Source organism: Leucoraja erinacea, chromosome 8, assembly GCF_028641065.1.
Source record: "Leucoraja erinacea ecotype New England chromosome 8, Leri_hhj_1, whole genome shotgun sequence".
NCBI classification, from domain to species: domain Eukaryota; kingdom Metazoa; phylum Chordata; class Chondrichthyes; order Rajiformes; family Rajidae; genus Leucoraja; species Leucoraja erinaceus.
This window is the reverse complement of record NC_073384.1, coordinates 54321747-54348075: the sequence shown is the minus strand read 5'-3', so window position 1 is coordinate 54348075 and position 26329 is coordinate 54321747. Positions and strand designations below refer to the sequence as shown.

Here is a 26329-nt window from a genome sequence, read left to right as displayed (position 1 = left end):
TAGTTTTGTTTATTTATTATGATTAAGCTGTGCATACCTGTTGTGGCACAATTCCAATAAATTCTATACGCAATAATATTGGGCTGTGAAATCAAGGCATAATGGTTTAAAGTGGAATTGGATGGGTGAAATAATTGGCAATGGAACAAGACGTGGCCATGAAAGAACTTCCAGGTATTTTTTTTTTATGGAGGGAAGGAATGCATCTGCTTCTACATGCTGCACAATTCATCTTTCTGTGCAAGGGGTATCGAAAACATCATGTTGTAATGTACAACATCATATTATAATATACAATGCCCTCCATAATGTTTGGGACAAAGGCCCATTTATTTATTTGCCTCTGTACTCCACAATTTAAGATTGTGGTTAAAGAGCACATTGTCAAATTTTATCAAAGGCCATTTTTATACATTTTGGTTTTACCGTGTAGAAATTACAGCTGTGTTTGTATATAGTCCCCCCATATCAGGGCACCATAATGTTTGAGACACATGGCTTCACAGGTGTTTGTAATTGTTCAGGTGTGTTTACTTGCCTCCTTAATGCAGGTATAAAGGGCCTGTCCCACTTGTGTGTAATTTGCGCGTAATTTACGTGACATCATTTACGCGTCACGATGTGCGCATGGTACACATTACACGTAGGCAGTGATGCGCGGTCGTGCGCGGCGCCCCAGGATTTTGGGGTGTACAAAATCTTTGCGCGCCATCTGCGTGACGCGCAAATGACGCCCAAGTGGGACAGGCGCTTTAGAGAGTTCTCAACACCTAGTCTTTCCTCCAGACTTTCCATCACCTTTGGAAACGTTTATAGCTGTTTATCAACATGAGGACCAAAGTTGTGCCAATGATAGTCAAAGATAGAAACTGAGGCCGCAAGTATGCGAGAACTTCCCTTCGAGACGGAAGGAGAGTTTCGGTGACCTCATAGGACCTCCTAGGACCACGTGTCGACCATGCTGCGAGTTTCAGTCGAGTGCAAACTCTTCTAAACTCGCAAATTAGGTCATGCAGTGGGACAGCCCTTAACCAAAATCAATTGTTCGGAACATCATTAAGAAGAAAAAGAGCACTGGTGAGCTTTCTAATCGCAAAGGGACTGGCAGGCCAAGGAAGACCGCCACAGCTGATGACAGAACAATTCTCTCTATAATAAAGAAAAATCCCCAAACACCTGTCCGACAGATCAGAAACACTCTTCAAGAGTCAGGTGTGGATTTGTCAATTTCCACTGTCCGCTGAAGACTTCATGAACAGAAATACAGAGGCTACACTGCAAGATGCAAACCACTGGTTAGCCTCAAAAATAGGATGGCCAGGTTACAATTTGCCAGGAAGTACATAAAAGAGCAACCACAGTTCTGGAAAAAGGTTTTGTGGACAGATGAGATGAAGATTAACCTATATCAGATTGATGGCAAGAGCAAATAATGGAGGAGAGAAGGAACTGCCCAAGATCCAAAGCATACCACCTCATCTGTGAAACACAGTGGTGTGGGTGTCATGGCCTGGGCATGTATGGCTGCTGAAGGTATTGGCTCACTTATCTTCATTGATGATACAGCTGCTGATGGTAGTAGCATAATGAATTATGAAATGTATCGACATCCTATCTGTTCAAGTTCAAACAAATGCCTCAAAACAAATTGGCCGGTGGTTCATTCTACAGCAAGACAATGATCCCAAACATACTGCTAAAGCAACAAAGGAGTTTTTCAAAGCTAAAAATGGTAAATTTTTGAGTGGCTAAGTCAATCACCCGATCTGAACCCAATTGAGCATGCCTTTTATATGCTGAAGAGAAAACTGAAGGGGACTAGCCGCCAAAACAAGCATAAGCTAAAGATGGCTGCAATACAGGCCTGGCAGAGCATCACCAGAGAAGACTCCCAGTAATTGGTGATGTCCATGAATCGCAGACTTCAAGCAGTCATTGCATGCAAAGGATATGTAACAAAATGACTACTTTCATTTACATTACATTGCTGTGTCCCAAACAGTATGGTGCCCTGAAATGGGGGTACTGTGTATAAACATTGCTGTAATTTCTACAATGTTAAACCAAAATGTATAAAAATGGCCTTTATTAAAATCTGACAATGTACACTTTAACCACGTGATTTTTTTTTCAATTACAAATCTCATATTATGGAGTATAGAGGCAAATAAATAAATGATGGGTCTTTGTCCTAAACATTATGAAAGGCATTGTACATCAGTTAATGTCAATAAATAGTTTTCTAGATGTGATGCTGGAGATATATACGTACAGTTGCTCAGGACTGATTAGTTCACTTAGCTTTCTGAGTCAGATGATGAAATAGGGATATGCTTTTCAGAGATAGAGAAAGCTGGTGAGTCTGTGGTAAAGCATAACTCGTGTCGACAGATTGATATACAATCTGAAACTACTGAGAGGGTTCAGGGACAGCGATTTCACAAATGTGAGCAATGGTATACTGTCGTCATTGGCATGACTGGCTGGTTTTCCTCCAAGTTCACCAAATGAATGTTGATTGTCCGAAGGTCAGTCACATGGCGCCATTTGGGATCTGACTGGATCATATGAGATAAACTAGGCTAACGGTGAGATACATTCTCCGATAGATATCTAACTTTGCTGAGATGCAGCCTTAGGAGTGTGCCAACTATTAAGACACGAGAGAAGATGAACGTCCTGTCTTCTCATATGTTGACAACATTTTTGATTCCAGCACCATCAGTGAATAGGTCCCCATATTGCTTGTCTGCATGCCAACCTGGACTCCTGCAGATGTCAAAAAGTGGCAGCCTGAACCTAGACCATCTATACACAGAGCTGTCTGAGATTTTGGAGTTTCTTCCTTTGAAGATCAACCATTCCTTCTCTCCAGAGATGCTGCTGTCCTGCTGAGTTGCTCCAGCTTTTTGAGGTTTTTTTCTCCCATCCCTTAATTCAGTCAATATCAACTCCAGAAAATCTGAGAATCGATCACATTCAATGAAAAATGCATTGTTAGTAAACTTACCCTTTCCACGCCTTTAACTATTTAAAATCATATATCTCTTTCACTGTTTCCTGTGAGCAGTTCAGGGTGACCACTCCAAATCTCACCTGTGTCAATGTTAATTCTCCCACCCTAACAGAGGTCAGTGCATTTGTGTAAAAGATAGAATTCACGTCCAATGAGAAGTAAATGTAGTCCAGCATTTGTTCCTATCTTTTAAATTTAACTGCCTTATACATTGCTCCCCTTCATTTACGATGCTGGCACTTATTTACAATTCTGTTCCATATGAGTTGTTTCGGTGTTGTTCCTGTTGCACTTTCTTTGAATTGTAGGATAGAGAACATAAATCTGTATGAGGTCTCCTTTTGATGCACCAGAGAAACTAGTTCAAGTTTGTCCACGCTCTCCTTATAGCTAATACCTTCTAAATCAGGCAGCATTCTGGTAAAAAGCCTGTTCTCTTGTTTCAAAATGTTCCTTTTGTATTTATCTGCTCTTGTCTGCATAATTTCTATTATTTCTACATTTAAATAAACTCATCGGAGTACCACAACCCTTTTTATTCCATTTGTAATCTTCCTCATTTTTGTACCTTCACATTAATGGTTAGTATCATTAATAAGGTTTGTTATCTTTGACCATTATTATTTACATTTGTTTAAACACTTCTATTATTAAAGATTATACAAATAAATGGAATAGCGTTAATAAATAATATACTAAAATGATGATAAATCATCAATTATGATTTTTATAGCTTTTCAATAACTTCCCGTCAGAAGCTATCCACACTTTGTATTATAAAATGAGACAAATTTGTTGTTGTTGTTCTTCTTCTTAAGCCCTTTGCTCCTCAAGGGAGCATAGGCCATTTACAAATATCCTCCACCGCATTCAGTTGTTGGCAGTTCTATAGAGATCTCCCTGGTTGAGCCAACTCTCAGACATTTGTTAAAGAGGGAACTGCAGATGCTGTAGAATCGAAGGTTACACAGAAAAGCTGGAGAAACTCAGCGGGTGCAGCAGCATCTATGGAGCGAAGGAAATAGGCAACGTTTCGGGCCGAAACCCTTCTTCAGACTGATCAGGGGTGGGGGTGGGTGGGGACAAGAAAGGGAAAAGGAGGAGTAGCCGGAAGGCTGGAGGGTGGGAGGAGACAGCAGGGGAGCTGAGGAAGGGGAGGAGACAGCAAGGACTAACAGAATTGGGAGAAGTCGATGTTCATGCCCCCGGGGTGCAGACTCCCCAAACGGAATATGAGGTGCTGTTCCTCCAATTTCCGGTGCTGCTCGCTGTGGCCATGGAGGAGACCCAGGACAGAGAGGTCAGAGGCGGAGTGGGAGGGGGAGTTGAAGTGCTGAGCCACCGGGAGGTCAGCTAGGTTATTGCGGACCGAGCGGAGGTGTTCGGCGAAACGATCGCCCAACCTCCGCTTGGTCTCACCGATATAGATCTGCTGACATCTAGAGCAGCGGACGCAATAGATGAGGTTGGAAGAGATGCAGGTAAACCTCTGTCGCACCTGGAACGATTGCTTGGGTCCCTGAAAGGAGTTGAGGGGGGAGGTAAAGGGGACAAGTGTTGCATCTGCTGCAGCCGCAAGGGAAAGTGCCCGGGGAGGGGGTGGACCGAGAGGGAAGGGAAGAATTGACAAGGGAGTTATGGAGGGAGCGGTCTTTGCGGAAGGCAGATATGGGGGGAGATGGGAAGATGTGGCCAGTAGTGGGGTCACGTTGGAGGTGGCGAAACTGACGGAGGATTATTTTTTGTATGTGATGGCTGGTGGGGTGAAAGGTGAGGACTAGGGGGACTCTGCCCTTGTTGCGAGTACGGGGATGGGGAGAGAGAGCAGTTTTGCGGGGTATGGAAGAGACCCTGGTGCGAGCCTCATTTATGGTGGAGGAGGGGAACCCCCGTTCCCTGAATAGTGAGGACATTTCAGATGTCCTGGTGTGGAACGCCTCATCCGTGGAGCAGATACGGCGTAGACGGAGGAATTGGGAGTAGGGGATGGAGTCCTTACAGGAAGCAGGGTGGGAAGAAGTGTAGTCCAGATGTTTGTGTCTGGACACCTCTTCTCCAGCTGTTCCTGGGGCAACCTCTTTTTCTTTTTCCTTGGGGATTCCATTTCAGGGCTTGCTGGGTGATATTTGTGGCAGGTTTCCTGAGGGTGTGTCCAATCCAACTCTATTTTCGCCTTCAAATTTGTAAGTCAATGAGCTCCTGGCTTGTTCTTCTCCACAGGTCCACATTGCTTACTTTGTCTCTCCACCAGATGTTAAGTATTCTCCTAAGGCAGGTGTTAATGAATGTTTTCAGCCTGTTTGTCGTGTGTTTTGTTGTTTTCCATATCTCTGATCCATACAGCATCACCTGTTTCACATTTGAGTTAAAGATGCGTATTTTGGTGTTGATTGAGATGTGTTTTGAGCTCCAGATCTTCCTGAGCATGTTAAACACCACCCTAGCCTTACTGATTCTACTTTTTATCTCTGCCTCTGCCCCTCTGGTGATGTCCACAACACTACCTAGGTATGTGAATGTTTCTACCTCCTCTAGAGCAGTGCTGTGCATAAGGATAGGGTTGCTGGTTTTGGAGTGGATCCTCATCACCTGTGTCTTTGCTGTATTGGGTGTAAGACCAAGTTTTGTTGCAGCTTGTGAGAGTCTGTCCGTCTTCTCCTGCATTTGTATGTGTGTGTGTGTGAAAGGAGACCTATGTCATCTGCAAAGTCAAGATCATCTAGCTGCTCCCACATTGTTCACTGAATTCCATTTATTTTCCCTTCAGTTGTTTCCATCATGATCCAGTCAATTGCCAGGAGGAACAGGAATGGTGACAATAGACATCCCTGCTTGATGCCCGTCCTGACACTAAAGCTCTGAGAGAGCTGGCCTGCATGTATAACTTTGCATGAGGTTCCATCATACGAGTTCTTGATTGTTTATGATCTTGGTGGGATTTCCATAGTGGTCCATTAGGCGCCATAGTGTTGTCCTGTCTAAGTTGCGAAACGCTTTTTCAAAGTCAACAAAGTTGATATACAGGGACGTGTTCCATTCAATAGACTGCTCAATGATGATGCGTAATGTTGCTATGTGATCTGTGCATGAACGATCCTTCCTGAATCCTGCTTGCTGGTCCCATAGCCTCTTGTCTACATCTTCCTGAAAACGGTTGAGGATGACCCAGTTGAGAATTTTACTGGGTACAGGAAGTAGGGTGATCCCTTGTTTGTCACGTTTTCTTAGGTCACCTTTTTTTGGCAGTTTCACGATGTATCCCTCTGCCCATTCTGTGGGTATCTTTTCTTCTTCTTAAATTCTCACAAAGAAGTATAGAGCATGTCTGTTGATGAGTCTATATCTACTTTCAGGGCATCAAGTGGAATATTGTCAGGGCCAGCAGCCTTGCCAGTTTTCCGTTGCTTGGTTGCAGCCTTTATTTCTGATTTTGTTGCTCTGTCACAGTTAATTTGGAGTGGTATCCTGGCTTTGGGAATGTGTGTCTGTACAGCCGGTGGTGGCCTGTTTAGGACTTATTCAAAATGTTCTACCCATCTGTGTCGACTGTGCCTCCTGGGTTGAAAGCAGTTGATTGTTCTTGTCTGTAATTGGTTTATTGCCGATATGTCCCGGACAATTTCCTTGTATACAACTCCCTCATGTTCCTTTTAGTCGCTGCAATTTCTGCCTCTTTGGCTAGTCTCTCCACCTGTGTTCTCGTGTCCCTCCTGATGTTCTTTCGCACTTCTCTGTGGCATCTGTTGTACTCCTGTTGGGCCAAAGCCTTCTCAGCTCTTGTTCTTGAGTTGTTCACTTTCTCCTTTAACTTTCTCCTCTGTTGGATTGTGTTGAGGGTTTCTGGTGTTATCCACTCTTTGTGCTTTTGGGTTCTTCTCCCTAGGGCCTCCTCACAGGATGAGCTCCAAGCAGCTTTTATGTGTTCCCACTCCTCGTTTATTGTCCATCCTTCCTTCCTCCTCCACTGTAGCTCTGTGTTTTCCCTTGAGAGGGTATCCTTGAACTTCTTCACCACTTGCGCACTACTGAGATATTCAATGTTGTATTTAGCTCTTTGGCTTTTGGCCTGGTGGTGGCTCTTCAGCCTTAGCTTGAATTTCCCTGCCAGGAGGTGGTGGTCTGAAGCTGCATTTGCTCGTCTTCTTGTTCTGACATCTTCCATGGACATTCTGACCTTTTTACAGATACAAAAGTGGTCAATTTGATTTTCTGTGACATGATCTGATGACACCCAAGTTGTTTTGTAGATTGTTTTATGAGGGAATACACTTCCCCCAATCACTAGGTTATTGTTAACACAGGTCTCAGCAAACATCTCGCCATTTTCATTCATTTTCCCCACTCCATGCTTTCCCATTACTGCCTCATATCCCTCATTTTGGCCTCCAACCTTAGCATTAAAGTCACCCATCAGGATAATGAGGTATCTGCCTCCAATACTACCAAGTAGGTGGTTCATGCTGTCATAGAACCTGCCTTTGACCTCGTTCTCTGCATCGTTGGTGGGTGCATAACATTGGATTATGTGGGCTTTCGCTCTTGTTGTTGGTTTTGAAGGTTGCGGAGATGAGGCGAGAGTTGATGGGTTCCCATGCCGTTAGAGCCTTTCTAGCATCCTTCATCATCATGATGGCCACTCCCTCTGTATGCTTCGCTCCCTCCTCTTCCTGTCCGGAGTAGATAATGGACTGCCCGCTGACCAATTTGATCTCCCCTGACTGTGTCCATCTTGTTTCAGCCAAGCCCAGCACTAAGAGATTTTAGTGCACCATTTTGTTGGCAATTGTGGCAGCCTTGCCAGCCTGGAACATGGTTTGGATGTTCCATGTCCCTACAAGGATGGATTTCTTTGGCGTCAGAAGGTGTGAAACCCCATGCCCAACCCCCAACCTGGAGGACCATGGACTGTTTCATCTGCCTCTTCGCATTTTGTTGCTCCTGGCCAAACTTAAGGTTCAATGTTTGTTACGATGGTAATTAATTTGTGAGTTACACAAAATTAAGGAGGGAAAAGATGCATTCAAAGGTTTTCTTTGCAAGTTAAAAATGTTTCCTGCTGTAATTGTTATCTATTACTACCAATATTGTTTCAATTCTGTGAGACATCATTTCCCTAATGGGTAAATGCATGTGTTCTTCAAGAAGTAGAATTTGAAGACAGCCCTATCAAGTAGGTTTCTTACTGGGAACAATATACCAGTAATTTTACCTGATAGAATCCATCAATATGGCTCAGTTAGACTTTAACGAGAATTACCTTTGTTAAGACAGTTGTGTATATGTCACTGTGGTGCTTTGAATATTGGAGAGCAATTTAACTCGTTAGTCCTCAATATTATTTTAGATTTTCATTAACCCACTTACCTATTACATATTATAGTATTGTAGGGAGAATGTTGAAGTGCTTTGTTTCATGTTACAGCATATTAAATATGATTTCTAGAGTATTTGTAATTCCTACATATATAAAACATGCAGAGAACTTAGTCAACCTTTTGTCTTTACTATTTCAATAAACACACTTAAGCTAAGCTTCTGAACTTCTGAATTTCATTGTAAGTAGTCCATTTTCCTCCAATTTAGTGGAAAGCCAGTTATCTCAGTTTCCAATTAAATAAGCTGGAGTAATTTTAATTTGTATAGAAATAGTTTTCGCTTATTCATTTGTAATTCCTTTCCGTAAGGTTTTTAGCTGTTTGGTTAAAACTATTCCGGGCATAGGTCCAAACTGAAAAATCCATTCCAAAGAACTAATAATTTTGGTATTACTTATGCGACGGATGAAAATTAATTTCATATGACAGCTTTACTCATTTCAGAATCATTTTTGTAGTTGTCATGCAGAAAATCCACACTCAAAAGATAAATCCTATCTTGCGACAAAATACAAAGAATTCTAATGCTACCATTTAAAAGTTTGAAAAGGATCCCAAGGGATGGCTTCTTACTAATATAAGCTACTTAAGAAATTAAGGATATCCTTTTCATATAATAATAAATTTTTGACTGCAAAGTTATTTTACTTTCAAACTAAATTGCTTCATTTATGGATCTGTGCACAGCACCAAGATCATTTTATTTTGAATATTTTAAGGTAATATACTCATAGTTAAATCTTATTTATAATCATTAACTATAATCATTCTTATGTCATTACAACTGTAAAATTTATATTTCTATTTAATTGAATATAGAAATAGTCTATGCTAACAATATCACCTTGGAACCTATTTTTTCAGGTATTATAACCCTTAATTCTTGAATAAATCACTCCTCAAGTGAATGGTGGGGAATATCTGTTTGAGATAATGGAAGTGAAATCATATCAATTATTACCTCATTCTAAAAATAATATTCATGTTCTTCAAAAGTAAAATGTTGCAGAAATATTAATTTTCCTCTTATCACAAATTTCAGCTTTTCCGTTAGTTATTGAAGTTGAAAGGTTGCATGATTTTTTGGTTGGTCATAATCATATGTAATATGTTCCTGGTTGACTGTTGCTTTATGTATCTTTATGTGACAAATGAAAACCACTGTGATACGTAAATATGAGTAATCTTCCTTTCATAAAAATGCTTCTGTGTAGATGAAAAAATATATTTTCATGGATCTTGCATTTAAATTGTTTACAGAAAACAGTTTTGTTTTAAAATCTCAAAATTGAAGTTACTATACCAATAATTAACCCTGAATTGGTGTGCAAAGGTATATCTAAAATGCATTAGACTTTAATTCTGCGGTACTACACAGTGAAGGGAAAATGTTGAGTATGGTGCACCAGGCACGCCTAATAATTGGCAAACTTGCATTTCAACTTGCATGAGAATCACAAATTAATTCACAGTCTTCCTACAAAAAACATTTCATTGCCTTTCATATTTTATTTCACCTGATCTGAGTCACTTGTAATGCACCTGGTATTGTAAAAGGTATGTCCTTGGATGTTATCTCTGATTATGCCACCAATGGTATCTGAGTTCTTTGTTTCTAAACCTAGTTTACAACCTATTGTAGGCAAGATATATATTCAAATACCTTTATGGTATTCTGCAAACAAGATCCGATCCTTTTTAAAAAAAACCCCTATGATTCATTATATTTCTCAATTCCACATGTCAAAAGTTACTTTGAGAAATTGGATAATTTAACAAAATGTATTCATCCGATTACCGGCAGAATATATGAAGTACGCTAAACAAAACCAGCATTTATGCCTGCATTCTCTTCGTCATTCCTAATAGGCTCAGAGTGCTTAAGTTGTCCTGCAGCTTAAAAGTAGACTCTGCTTTGGTTTGCCAATACCTCGCTCGATGCTAAAATCACTGTGTGTCCTTCACAGCTCCTTCCTGTGGAAATAGAGGTGGAGCTGGTGAGTTCTGATTGGTGCACAACTCGATCAAAATTGGGACCAGACTGTGTTTTTTTCGGACACCACTCGGTGCTTTGTTCCGGCCTTCACTAGCTCAGCATTAGAAATCATATAAATACAGATAGGGATTTTAGATGTGGGAGGGTCCAAAACGTTCTTAGCTACCTGAACTTTCTTCCGTCCCAGTTTCACATCAACTCTACCCTAAATCCAGCATTTGTTGGGAGTCGGCGGCCACAGCGCCCCGGAAAAAAAGGTTTTCAGATTTCGTAGGCTGCTGCGGGCGTCCTTTTTTTTGCCAAATCAACCCTTGGAAAGCATCAGCGCTGCGGAGCTTCAACGGCGACCCGGTATCTCCTCTCCGACCAGGTGGGGACTGGCAAATCACCCAACCTTCACATAAAAAGCCCTCCAAACTAACTGACTAACATTCTTCCCCGGTCTCCGGGAGGAGGCAGCCGCGACAGTGATCAGTTCTTCGATTCGGGTCAGTACTTTGTGCAGAGTGGGGGACACTAGAATGGATAAAAGGTTGTGTCACCTTTTAGTCACCCATTGCTACTAAGACCATGTTCACACTCTAATATTAAAAATGTTATGGCCTGAAAAAGTTGATGGATTTTAAATTATTTCACTAAATAGAGGCAAGGCAGTGTTTCTGAGTTGGGAGAAACACAGAATTTAGAGGTATGGATATAGATATAAATTATATGAAAACATAGAAGACACTAACTTAAGAGGAGGCTGATGTCTTGAACACACAAGAAAGTGCAGATGCTGGATCAGATTGTGGAATCTTGAACAAGTAACAAAGTGGTGGAGGAGTTCCGCAGGTCAGGCAGCATCTGTGGAGTGAATGGGCAGATTATGTTTCAAACCTTCTAGATTCCAGATGTGGATCCATATAGATCATTCATAGAAATGCTGTCCCCACACAAGGAAGCATGGACTTGCAATAGTAGGAGTGCAGCAAAAGTTCACCAAATTGAATTGTAGGAAAACAGCTCGTTATATAGAAAGAGCTTTAGAAGAATTGATGCGTTGGAAGGAACTGCAGATGCTGGCTTAAACTGAAGATAAATATAAAAGGCTAGAGTAACTTTGTGGGTCAGGCAACATCTCAGGAAAAAAGGAATAGGTGACGTTTTGGGTCAAGATCCTTCTTTAGACTGAGTCAGGGAATATGGAAACGAGAGATCTCAATGGTGATATAAATAGATATAGAATAAATGAATGAAAAATATGCAAAAAGGTAACTATGATCAAGGAAGTCCATTGTTGGCTGTGAATTTGATGTTAATTAGTTATACAGACAATAAAACTCACCAGGCGACAGTGAAACTAGTACAATGACTAGGGTCGAATTGACTTGTACTCTCAAGATTTTAGAAGAATGTAAGGTGATCACATTGAGACGTGCACCATTCTTACAGGGTTGGCAAGGTAGATACAGGCGTGATATTGCCACCAGCTAGGATATCTAGGACCATGAGGCACAGTATCATAATAAGGCCTCGGGCTTTCATGATAGGGATGAGAAGAAATTTCTTTGGAATTCTCTGTCCCAGGTGGTTTTGAAGGCTCAGTTTATTTGACAGGGATGTATGGAATTTTGGATATTTGGGTATTAAGGTATGCAGGAAGGTAGCAGTGAGGTAAAAGATAATTCATGATCTTATTGATCGGTGGAACATATACGATCGACTAATGACCAACTCTTGTTTCAACTTTTTAAGTATAATGGAACAAATGGCCTGCTTTAGCATATTTGGGGGATTTTATGATACTGCTGAACATAACAAGTCATACAAGTTCATTTCCCAGTTCTTTTTTAAAATTAACATATGAATTATGTTTGAATTTCTACCATTTCTTTTAACACAATAGTACCTATTTCTCAAGGAACCAATTCAATGTGAGATTAGCTAATACATTAAAAAAGAAATGCAATCATTGCAATTCAGCCATCATTCTGCAATTCTATCTATTTTATACCATACTTTGAAAGCAGTATGCAAAGTGATGGAAGGTAATCATTCGCTGTGAACAGGGAACTGTTCTTATCAGTAATAAGGGATAAACTTGGGAAATACATTAAAAAAAAATTCAAACATGGCAAGAAAATTGATCTCATATTGATTTGGCATATTGGAGTTATCTCACAATCATTTGTATGTAAATGCTGTAAAGGAACAACTTACTGTCTCATGCGTTTCTCCATATCTGTGGTCAACCACGTTTCACTAATCCTGCCAGCCTTGCTCTTCACTGTAACAGAAACATGTTGCACACACACACACACACACACACACACACACACACACACACACACACACACACACACACACACACACACACACACACACACACACACACACACACACACACACACACACACACACACACACACACACACACACACTTTTTCTCTCTTTTCCAAGGACTTTATTCAGCAAAAATGCATAATACAGCACATCAAAAAAAACACATTCAGAGGTTACAATACATCAAGCAATCATTATAGTACAATGATGCAGTCATTATTTACAATGCTCGCAACCCCACGCGGCGACCAGCATACACAGAAGGCCTCCAGAGTCTCCGTGGACACTGCATGTTCCCTCTCCAGTGACACACGAGCACGGACATAGGCCCGGAAGAGGGGCATGCAGCTGACTCTGGCGCGACCATCAACCGCCCGCTGCCTGGACCCACGAATGGCCATCTTGGCCATGCCCAGGAGCAAACCGACAGGGAGGTCCCCCCCCCCACCACACCCGATCGTCTCTCCCCACTCCCTGCCTTGTGTCCAAACACCAGGATCGTTGGACTAAAATGTAACCAAATCTTGAGGAACAACCCCTTCAGATATTGGTACAGGGGCAGCAACCTCACACAATCCATATAGGCATGGAAAACGGTCTCTTCCTCGCCGCAGAAAATACAGGCGCCGGTGACCGAGAACTGACTCAAAAGTTTATTACACGCCACCGCTCTGTGCGACACTATCCACCCCAGGTCCCCAATGAAAAGGGGACCGACTCCCTTATAGAGAGACTTCCAAGCCTCCAGGTGGTAACACAGCCCGCCAAGGCATGTCCGGACAGAAGACGAAGGCAAGGAGTTCCTGAATGTGCAGGAGCATTCTGTACCGTATGCGTTTCTTGTCATCACAAAATGGCACGCTGAGCATCTCGGAAAGGCGGCTCAAGTTGTGTGGTGCCGGCATCCGAGAAATATCCTGGAGCCTAGGCCCTATGAGTAAATCCGAAGGAGCGGGGTAAGTTCAGTCAGAACCACTCCAAGCACATGCCTCTCCTCAAAACCCGCCATGACAGGGTGAGGATCAGCCACTCCCGCAGCCACAACACCCCCCTCCCCTGTGGAGCAACACACTGGCTGAAAACAAACAACTTCCTCACTTGCAGCACATCACGATAGAAACTAGGCAAACCCCGTAATGCGGGTCGACTGATGCCCGCCACCGGGAGCCGCCAAACCCCCCTTAGGCAATGACCCTGGCAGAAAAAGTACGTGGCCAGAGTGTGCCATCTGGGCGGGTTCTCTGCGTACATGTACCTTTGCAGAGTCCTGAGACGGAGAGCCGCCACCTGGGTATGCACGCATACCAAGGACTGGCTGCGCTCCACCCACGGGAGACTCTGGACCGCTGCGGAAACCCAGTGCTTCCTATCTCCCCAAAAGAAATCCATCAGCTTCTTCTGTCCTGCAGTTACAAAGATAGAGGGCGGGACAAGAGTAGCCAGCCGGTACCACAACATGGAGGCCACCAGCTGGTTTATGACCTGCACCCTACCCTGGAAAGAAAGAACTCTAAGCAGGCAGTGACCAGCGCCCCAGCCGGGCGGTGACTTTTGTCTCCAGCTCCAGCCAGTTCTCCGGCCAAGCATCCTCAGTGGGACTCAGGTTCACTCCCAGATAGAGGTGCTCCATGCATACAATGTCATCTCCGGCAGGGAGTCTACCTGCCACTGACCCACTAACAGTCCAGAACACTTACTCCAATTAATCCTGGCGGATGATGCAGCCGAGAAAATCTTCTGGCAGTCACGCATCCTCCGCAGGTCACCAGGGTCAGTGGACGTAAGGAGTACATCATCAGCATAAGCCGAAAGAACCACCTCCACCCCCGGTCCTGGTAGAGTCAGGCCTGTCAACCGCCTCCGAAGAAGACACAGGAACGGCTCCACACAGACCGAGTACGACTGGCCCGACATGGGGCACCCCTGATGTACCCCCCTCCCAAAGTGAATGAGAACCAACAACACACCATTAACCTTCACAAGACACTCCACTGCAGCATACAAAAGCCGGACCCGGGCTACAAAATGTGGTCCAAATCCGTACACCTGCAACATCCTGAAGAGGTAGTCATGCTCTACCCTGTCAAAAGCCTTCTCCTGATCAAGAGACAGAAAAGCAGCTGACTGACCAGTACCCTGAGATAGATGAATCAGGTCCCTAACCAGGTGGATGTTATCCTGAATGGACCGGCCAGGGACTGTATAGGACTGGTCAGGGTGAATCAGTTGAGACAGCACGGAGCCCAGGCGATTTGCCATCGCCCGTGCAAAAACTTTATACTCTGTACAGAGGAGAGAGACCGGCTCTTCAACATGCGGAGTTCGCCCTTCTTGGGCAGCAGGACAACGACTGCCCTACACCACGAGAGGGGCATCTCCCCGGTCATCAGGGTCTCCCCCAGAACCTTCATGTAATCACCCCCCAGGATATCCCAGAAGGCTCTAACAAACTCTACCGTCAACCCATCCAGCCCAGGGGACTTGCCCCTCCTGAGCTGGTGCAGGGCACGAGTCAACTCCTCCAATGATAAGGGGTCATCAAGAAATTCAAACACCTCCCTGTCTACAGTCGGTAGACCCTCCCACAGGACCCACTGGGCCTCCCCGCTGAATCCATTTGCGGGGAACAGAGACCCAATCGCAAGTGGATGGGCCCTCGCCAAGACCTGAGCCCACCCAAGGGGTACCTGTTGGCCCCAGTGAGGTCCAAGACGCACCTTGTGTGACTCAGCCAGGAGCTGAGGAGGTTCCAAAGAGGGCAGGGGAGGTAAAACGTAGGGGGGAAAACAGGTAGCTGATAGTGTGGAGGTGGAGGACCCTTTACGTACTGTTGCATGCAAGCGGGACTAAAAGAAGGTGTGGGCCAAGAGAGGGAGAACAAGGTTGTGGGCCCAAAGCAAGGGGCCAGCATACTTTGACACCTTCCACCCCTGGTGAGGATGGTGGCCAAGAACTAGTGTCATCTGGGCCGGAGGTTGGCCCTTTGTTTCAGGGACCTTTTGTGGGTGTTACCATACCAGTTACTGGGGTTGACTCCTCTGGAAATGTGTCCTCTGGGCCGGTGGTTTGCCCCTCGTCTCAGGGGCCTTCCGAGGAGTGTTATCTCACCGGTTATTGGGGTTGACTCCCCTGGAAATGTGTCCCCTGGGATGGGGGATGACCAGAGACAAGCCGAAGGGGGAGTCTTGGGAGTAGAGGTAGATTTTCCGTCTGTGCTCCTTATTAGAACCACGAGAGGTGCTGTGGGGTGTGCTGCCTGCCCCACCAGCTGAGATAGTAGGGGAGGCTCCAGAAACACCGGTTCTTTCAGTGGGCCCTAGTGAGGTTATCTAGTGGGGGTCGGGGCTGTTTTGGGTCATGACCCTCATTCGGATTCCAGGGGTGCCTGTGTTCCACGGGCTCTGGGGATGCCTCTTGTTTTTTTCTTCCCCAGGCCCAGACATAGGGGGTGGTGGGAGAGTGCAGGAGCCTGGCCTTTCACAGGACAGGTCATTGCTGTCAGGGGTATCGGGACCCTCCCTCGAACGCAGGAATTCCTCACTAAATGGAGAAATCCTTTAACAAAGGAAAGTTTCAACAGTCCAATGCTAAGTCAGACTTTGAAATCTCACTGCCTCTGTCCCTCTTCCTTCGACAAAAACCTTGAAAGGTTGCTTCAAAACTTCTCAACCGCCAGAGCCAGAGCAGAGAGAGACACACTCTCTCCCTTCTCCCCTTTCCCTCCTCTCCTCCCCCCCTCTCCTCCCCCCCTCTCCCCGCCCCCCTCTCCTCTCTCCCCCCCTCTCCTCCTCCCCTCCCCCCACCCCCCCCCCCCTCTCCCCCCCCCCTCCCCCCCTCCCCCCTCTCCCCCCCCCCCCCCCTATCTCCCCCCCCCCCCATCTCTCCTCCCCCCCCCCCTCTCTCTCTACCCCCCTACCCCCTCTCCCTCTCCCCCACAGCCTCTTCTAATCTATCTTACAAGTCTCTGTTTAATGCCTTCAACATTTTCCTTGCCCCAATTTAGGATTTAAATTTGTGTACCACCTTTTCCTCAACTATTTTTAAATACCAAATCACTAACCTGCTCTTGTAGCATGGTATTTCTGTAGCTGGTCTAGTTGAGAGTCTGATCAGCCGTGATGCTTTGGCAATTCAGTAATGTCAAGCATTCATTAGTTAGATTGGCTCTTGGATGATTACCACTTGGCACATTTGTGTCACAAATGCTACTTGCCACTTATACATACATACATACTGTATACACTTATACACAGGTATGACTCCAACCATTGGAATGTTTTTACTTCACATTTTTATCAGGACATCTTAATACCGCAGTCTGTTAAACATTTTTACCACAGATCTGGAATTCAACTTTGAATAAACCATTGGACAAAGACTGTGATGAGGTTAGGAGTCAAGTGGACTTGATATCACTTCTTCCTTTTCCCATCTCTCTTCCCCATTTTTTATTCTATCCCTTGAAATCTCTCTTAGCCACGTTCAGTAGCGTGATTATAGAATAATTAAAATGAAGTCATGAAGTTATTGAAGTGCAATACACAATGTTTCTTAAACAGTATGATTTTAACCAACTAAACATGTAACGTTGACATTAATTACTATCTCAGTATGGTGCATTTATCATCTCCCCTTCTGAGTAAAGAATACTGATTCTGCTTTGCCTAATAGCACTAAACATCCCAAACAACTAATATGAGAGACAGTTACTGTGCAAATCACATTATGCATGTGTCTGCTCTAGGGCACAGTTAAGCATGATTAGCTTCCTTTGATCCAGTGTTCCTTTGCTTCAGCTGGCTAATTTTCAATGGAAATTTTCAAACAAGCCGTTTACTTCTTCCAGTTTGTGTTTTTTCCTTATAAAGTCTTACCACTTTATATCATTCCGTAAAGATTATATCTTATGCATGACTGTTACACACAAGAATAAAAATATAACCCAGTGAAAATTTAAGATGCTATGCCAGTTTCATGGTATTCTGAAAGTTGTGGAAATGTATTGATAACTTGCTCATTTACTCTGATAAAGTGAAAGAACTCTTAAAAACTACGAGTAATTTCCAATAGAATCTGATTATAACTGAAATCTTTAGCAACTAAGTGTACAATATTATTGATTAAAACTCAAGGTCATAGGGTCTGAAGAAGGGTTTCGGCCTGAAACATTGCCTATTTCCTTCGCGCCATAGATGCTGTGCATTTCATTTCGTTGTCTCTGTACTGTACACTGACAATGACAATTAAAATTGAATCTGAATCTGAATCTGAATCTGTGCACCCGCTGAGTTTCTCCAGCATTTTTGTCTACCTTCGATTTTCCAGCATCTGCAGTTCCTTCTTAAAAACAACATCATAGGGCAGTAAATAGGTTTAGGCATAACATTTATTGACAATTTGTAAACTACAGTACAATATACGACAGAATTTCCAAGTATGCAGTAAAATAAAGTTAGTTTTATCAAAACATTTGATTAAAAACATAGAAGAGTACAGCACAGGAACAGGTCTTTCGGCCCACAATGTATTTGCCGAACATGATGCCAAGATAAGCTAATCTCATCTGCCTGTGCATGATCCATATTGCTTCTGCTCACTGTATATCTATGTGCCTAACTAAATGCCACTTAAGCACCTCCACCTTTAGTATCTGCCTCCATCACCACCCCTGGCAGCACCTTCCAAGCGCCCACTATTCTCTGTGTAAAATAACTTCTGATTTCTTTAAACTTTGCTCTTCTCAATGCACTTAATGCTGTGCCCTCTTGTCTTTGATATTTCCACTTTGAGAAAAAGATCCTAACTGTCTACCCTATCTGTGCCTCTCATAACTTTATATAGTTCTATCTGGTTTCCTTCAAGCTCCGGTGCTCAAGAGAAAATAATCCAAGTCTGTCCATTCTCTCTTTGTATGTAATACCCCATAATTCAGGCAGCATGCTGGTACATGTTTTCTGTGCTTGCAATGTTCCCATCATATGAATTTTACTAGTGAATGTACACTAGTATGGGACAACGAAGCATACTGATTGGAAAGTGGCTGGGCTGTTAGTACAATGGGTTAAATTGTCAATGTTAGCATTACAACAATATTGGTACTTTCACCCAGAAGCTAAGATTATTATTTAGTCGTACAATATTATTTTTAACATAAATGCGATGGATTACATTAATTAACCTGTTGTAGATAGCATGTTAAATATGATGTGCTGCTAACATTGTTTCTAGTCCACTGTACCCACCCACGTATCTGTACCTACCTTTCCCAAGCCAACTGATCCTGAGCATTGCAGATGTGAGGTTCCTAATGAGCCTCAGGCTGTCTATTGTTATGATCCCCTCCTCTCCCATAACTTCCAAAGACACTTCAGAACAGTTTTGTTTTAATATTTAAATTAATATTCTTAATATACTAAATTATATGTAATTGAATAAAATATTAAAACTTACTTAAAATGTAAAACTGCATGTAAATAAAGCTAAAGAAATTAAATGAATGCCTTTTTATAGGGGGTTGCAAGTCTATTCAAATGAATAGATTCACTAACTGTGTGCCATCTAGTTCCAGCATTGCAGTAGGAAATCCAACATTGCCTCTGGCCCCCAGCTGTCTTTGAATTTTGAGTTTGGGCAAGTATGGGTGTAAGTCTAAAAGAGCTGATCCTTGAATGGGTTACAGCTGCCAGTTGTCTATTAACTCACCAGCTGTTGGCCAGCTAACTACAGCACAATATTTTGTTTAGTTTCTATTCGGCATGACTAATGCCTTTAAATCTATTCCACATTTCCTATAAAGTATCATTTCATACCAGTATAATTGGACAGTAAAATTCACCAATAATCAGGATAATTTGTGAAATTATTAAAAACGGCCAATTTTAAGAAAAAATGTATAATGTATAAATTATAATATTAAGGTGAGAGAGTAAGCTATCAAAAAATGAATGATGTCTTGAGTTAAATTAGTTCTTCATCAATGGAACAATGGGATCTGATTGAAAATCTGCTCAATTGCATAAACTCTTCCTTTCTTGATGATTGTGAATTTGGTTTGTATAAGGTCATAAGAAATAGGAGTAGAATTTGCTCATTCGGCCCATGAAACTACTAGACTGTTGTTTAAAAACCTATGAACATGAGGGGAGAAAACATCCATACTTACCCACTATGGACCGCTCTCTTGTCACACCATTTGTAAAGCACAAGACAGGCACGTGATGTAATACTCTCCATTCGCCTGGATGAGTACAGTTCCACCACACTCTAGTATCAGAACATCATAAGGTCATAAGAAATAGTAGAATTTGGTCATTCGGCCCATGAAGTCTACTCTGCCATTAAATCATGGCTAATCTATCTCTCCCTCCTAACCCCATTCTCCTCCCAACTTCTACACTCAACACTCTGACTGATAAAGGCCAATGTGCTGAAAGCCTTTTTGATCACTCTATCTACTATGTACATGCACTCCAAGATCTCTAACACTCCCCAGAGCCCTACCATTCACGGTATAGGTCCTGCCCATGTTTGACCGCAAAATGCAACACCTTACATATCTCTATTAAATTACATTAACCGGTCCTCAGCTCACCTGCCCAATTGATCAAGATCCTGCTGCAATTTTGACAATCATCTTCACTATCTAAATTACCCACCCACTTTAGTGTCAAATGAATAAATGGAATAAACAAACTACAGAGCGGAGGTGCAGAACCTGGCGGACTGGTGCTCGCGTAACAACTTGTCCCTAAACACCTCCAAGACCAAGGAGCTGATTATCGACTTCAGGAGGACACAAAACGGGGAACACGCCCCAATCTCCATCAACGGGGACAGTGTGGAGAGAGTGTCCAGCTTTAGGTTTCTGGGCACACACATTTCAGAGGACCTCACATGGTCCACCAACGCCTCTGCGCTGGTCAAGAAGGCACAGCAACGACTGTTCTTCCTGCGAACATTGAAAAAGACTGGTCTGCCCCAACAGCTGCTGACAACCTCCTACCACTGCACCACAAAGAGAATACTAACACATGGCATCTCTGTGTGGTATCTCAGCTGCACGGAGACGGAGAGTAGAGCTCTTCAGCGCGTCGTCCACAGAGCGCAGAAGATTATTGGGACACAGCTACCAGTCTTGGAGGGTATCTACTACACACGGTGCCTCAGGAAGGCCGTCAGCATCCACAAAGACTACTCACACCCTTGTAATAGTTTGTTCAAACTCCTACCTTCAGGCAGATGTTACAAGGCCTTCTATGCCCGCACCTCCAGACTCAGGAACAGCTTCATCCCCAGAGCTATCGCTGCTCTGAACCGGCCCTGCTGAGTGCCCCCCACCCCCATGAACTGTATTCACGCACATCGACCCGGCACAGACTTATTTGCATTTTAGACGTTTTACTGTTTTTTATTTATTTTCTTTTTTTTTCTTTTTTTTTTAGTAAATCATCTTTTTCGGGGTATCTAAATCTTATTAGTTGTTTAAGTTATGACTATCAGATAGAAGCTGCATACCCAAATTTGGTTGCACGTATGTGCAATGACAATAAAATATATTATTATTATTATTAAGATGGTTGTTGTACTACCACTTTACAAATTTCTAGTTAGACCATATTAAACAGATGTAGTTAGATAACGATCAAGCAACCTTCAATATTTTGAGCACTTGTTGGAAGGATCAATTCACTTGGAGGAATTGTAATATTAATTTACCAGAAAGATCGCAAGGGTTAACTTACAAGGAGAGATTACACAAACTAGAGTTAGTATATTCAACCGGAATTTAAAAGGTTGGAGTTCGATACAATATTTTCAAAATATTAAAGAGAACTGATAGATCTATTCCAGCTGATCGTAATGTCTGAACAAGTCAAGTCAAGTCAAGTTTATTTGTCACATACACATACGAGATGTGCAGTGAAATGAAAGTGGCAATGCTCGTGGACTTTTGTGCAAAAGACAAACAACCAAACAACAAAATAAGATAACTAAAAACTTATAGCAAAACGTGCAAATGGTAGACGTTTGGAAAACTGATGCAGATGGCAATTGACAAGACTGTTGTGAAATATGAGAGTTAACTTTTACTAACTAAAGGTATTAATCGGTCTGATACATGGCCCAATATAAAGTTTAGATGATAATAATAATAATAATAATAATAAATCCTTTATTTCGAACAGACTAAAAAATAAAAAGCAAGTATGAAACAGCATACAAAAAACAAAACAAAAAAACAACAATATTTATAAAGTGTCATAAACAATATTTATAAATAAATGAAATCGTATGTGTCCGAAAAGTAGCAGGAAGAAGCCAAAGCTTATTAATTCCCATCCCTTATTCAACTGCTTATAATTATCTTATACAAATTTAGCAGCTATAAACACCTATTTCCATATGTATACCAAATTATTTACATTTATACACTAATCAAATATTTGCAAAGCCATACAAAAAAAAGAGAGAAAAAAAATAGAAAAGAAAAAACAACCATAATTTCATTGAAAGGCACAACAGAAGAGCTACTGATTCTTTTCTATGTTTGGAAGTATGAATGATACATACTGTATTTCAACAGGTTACAGAGTTCTGTTATAGGACCCAGATAGACTGGGTTTCAATGCAAAAAAAAAGGCACAAAGTCCTGGAGTAACTCGGCGGGCCAGGCAGCATTTCTGGGGAACATGGGTTAGGCGGTTTCGAGTAGGGAGCGTTCTTCAGACTGAGAAGTGATGTCTTAGGTCGGGACCCTTCATTAGTCTGAAGAATGGTCCTAACCTAAAATGTTGCCTTTCCGTGTTCTCCAGAGATGCCATCTAACCCACTGAGTTACTCCAGCACTTAGAGTTTTTCTTGGTGTAAGCCTGCTTCTGCAGTTCCTAGTGCCTGGGTTTATATGCACTGCATTTGAAGTCCTGCAAGCTCATATCAACAGTTATGGAGGCCTCAATCTTCATCTTCTTAATCCTAATGGGATAGAAGACAGATTGAGTTCCTCTAATGATTTGTGGTTACTTCTTATAGCTCCTATCTTATTTCCTCCCCAGATACACCAGCCAGCAATATACAAAGTAATGAGCTGGGTGAATACTGGAAGAAAAGGTTCTTGGTGGAACCTGTAAAAGAATAAATTGCCAATCCAAGAGTCAGGAAATTTTGCAATTATAATCTACAGGTTCTGCATGCAAAAGAAGGATTCCTGCAGGGCATCAAATATATGTTCAGACGTTGGGGATGTGCAGCAGATGGTGGGTCAATTGGAACAGTCCACGACCTGCATCCTTGACATTATGATAGATGGCTTCCCAGGACCACAGCTCCCCAAGAGCATGTGGCCAATCTGCAGCTGTGACCCTCACAGTAGAGACCCTCAAGGCAATCACAGCTTCTGTTAGGATGTTCAAATTGCAGCTGTAGAGGCCTAAGGCATCAGAGTAGAGAAAGCAGTTGTACTTTACAGCTTCTATAAGCTTGGAAAGTAATTGCAGATAATCATCTTACTGAACTTCATTAATCTGATTTGTACCATTACGTCTGTCTCCCTCCAGTTCAGTAAGCCTGCTGAGTGAGTATTTGCCCAATGCCAATGTCACAATTAATATATGGTGATTACCTTTGAGGAGTGAAATTTCTGTGGTTTTGTACCAAACTTCTTTGATATATGCATACATGTCAGTGAGAAAACAGAATAAGGCTGCACATAAAGCATTTAAGATGGCTAATATAATGTAAATCAACATCATTGATATTAGTGCATAAAAAGAAGGAATATAGACAGTACTAGAAATATGTAGCAGGTCATTCAGCATCTGAGAAGAAAGAAGCAGAGGTAATGTCAATGATTGTTTATCATAGCCAGGAAAGTTTATCATCAAATATGTTTTAAGTTGCAGAGGAAAGGGTAGGGTGGAGATATCAGTTGGGAATTCCTGTGGTAGGTTGGAGACCAAGGGAGACAGAATGAGATAAGTGGCGGTAGACCGATGAAAGCTTGTTAATCACAGCCACACGTCAGAGGAGAGGAGATGAATGAAAACCGAAAGAAAATAAACAGTGTTGTGCATCTGGGAGATGCAAACCACGGCAGATATTAGAATACTGAAATATAGACGAATACCAAAATGGTTCTGCAACTCCATCGGAATCTGTGCAAAGAGGAAAAACAAAACACACTTTACATGTTAATTACATTTTATTAGAACTGAGTGATGTGATCTGCAGAGAAAATGCTAGACATCGTGCCCTCTAGTCTCCAAATCCCAATTGGTATGCAGCTCCAAATGTTTGGGCACTTTGATAATAATATGGCTATAACAATATGTTACTGGTTTCTGACGGCTTCCATTAATCAGGGATTTTCCCGTGTTCATCTATGGAAGAGATAGATGGCATCAGAATTGACCCCAGGATGATTTATGATTGGTACAGCCTAACTCTACGGCTTATCTTTGATTATTGGAAGTTCTACATGTATCTTCTGAATCATTGAAAATGTAGACTGCGCACTTGTTATTCATGATGGCGTCCACTGGCCATTGCTTAATAATCAATCCAACCGTAAACAGAACAAGTATCAGCCTTGCTGGATACTTATGCTTTGGGATAAAGGGCAAACGTGACATACTTTCATGGAAGTGAGTGCAGAAAAGGTTCACTAGGTTGGTTCCTGGGATGAAGCGGTTGACAAATAGAAAGCTCCCGCAAAGTGCTGCGGAGCCGAACGATGATGGACCCATTGACCCGCCGAGAACAAAGAAGTACCCAGCGGGCCACCCGCACCATGTGCAGCGGCAGGCCAGGTTCGCCGCCATGAAGTGGACCTGGCGGGCCGCAACGTGCAGGGAAAGCTCAGACACCGTTGAGCTCAGCCCTGTAGACCAGTGAATCAACGGGGAAGGAGTCACAGGTGACAACAGATGCGAGGAGTTGGCTGGAGAGGGCCTCCAGTGCCTTCAAGGTTGGTTGTGGAAGGCGCCCCTTGGGACGCAAAGGCGGTTAGACGAGGAGAGGAATGTCGGTTTTCAGGCTGAGCCAGTCGAGGGCGACGGAGGAGGCCTGGGGCTGACCTGGGCTTACCTGGATTGGGGAGCATCCAGTACATCCAGCATGTGGACTTTGGGACTTTTTCTTTTTGTAGATGCTGCCAATGTATGTGACTGTGTATGTGTAAGCTATGCAAAAAAGAATGCGCATATATGACAATAAAGAACCATTGGTCCATATAAAGAAAGGACAGGTAAATTGGTCCATATTAATTGGAGTTTTAAAGGGTGTGAGGTGATTTAACTGAAATATTGAAGTCCCTGCGGGGAATATGGGGAATATTGAGAGAATGTTTCCCATTTACCTAAGATCTGGGGCATAGTTTCATAAAATGGGGTCAGCTATTCAAGGCTGATGTAGGAAAGAATTTGGTTTCTCAGCGAATCCTGAATCTTTGCAATTTTCTCTCTCAGATAACGAAGGAGGTGAGTTATTGAATATATCAAGGAGGGATTAACAGTCATTTAAATTACAGGTTGTCAATGGGAATGGAGAACGTGTGGAAAAGTAGTGTTGAGCTGAAGACTGGATCAGCCATGAATTTATTGGCTACTCCTCATGTTTTATTTGTTCTTACGTTCTGTGTCATTTGGTCTTTTGTTCTTGCATCGTCTACTTCAAACATCTACCAATTTATATTCTCCCTCTAATGACAAAATTGCAAGCTAACCCACGTCTGAAGAAGGGTCCTGACCTGAAATGCCGCATATCCATTGCCTCCACAGATGCTGCCCTGACCCGATGAGTTAATTCAGCACTTTGTGTTTTACTCAAGTTTCCAGCATCTGCAGTTCCATGTGTCTCAACTCTACTGCTTTCAAGATGCTTCCCCTTTGAATTGCTTGCTTAAGCCAGATCCAGTAGATAATGATAATTCTTCAGCTGACTGTAGTGTAATCTCAATTTAAGTTTACTATCATATGTACAAGTACAGTTAAGTAGAGGTACAATGAAAGTATTACTTCCAGCAGCTTCACAGGCATATAGACTTAGACAACACACAAAATATAAATTACAGGTAAATTACACAAGACAGTAAAAGGAACAAGACTGCACAAACAAGATATTGCTGCAAAAACACAATGAGAAATAATATCCATTGCAGTGCAAGAGGTGGCCTGTAGCATTCTGTAACCAAGGTGGGATTAAGGTTGTGCAGGACAGTTCAAGAACCTGATAGTTACAGGAAAGTAGCTGTTCAGGCAGCAGCAAGAGGGCATGGCTTGGATGGTGGAGATCTTTGATGATGAATGACGTCTTCTCGAGGCAACACCTGATGCAGATGCTTTTGATGGTGGGGATGGCCGTGGACAAAGCTGAGTCCACCACTCTCTTCAGCCTCTTCTTTTAGTTTACTTTAGAGATACAGAATGTAAACAGACCTTTCGACTCACCACAGAAACATGCCCTTCGACCGTCGATCCACGCCGACCAGCAATCACCCTGTACATAGCATTATCCTACACTCTAGAGACAATTCACAAATTTTACTGAAGCTAATTGACCTACAAACCTGTACATCTTTGGACTGTGGGGGGAAACCGGACCACTCGGAGTAAACCCACATGA

General features: G+C 42.7%; 1 protein-coding gene across 3 annotated transcripts in view; it reads left to right on the top strand.

Moving 5' to 3' along the window:
* The window catches only part of spata17 (spermatogenesis associated 17), a 207514-nt gene that overhangs the window by 80750 nt on the left and 100435 nt on the right, over positions 1 to 26329 (top strand). The window lies entirely within an intron of this gene.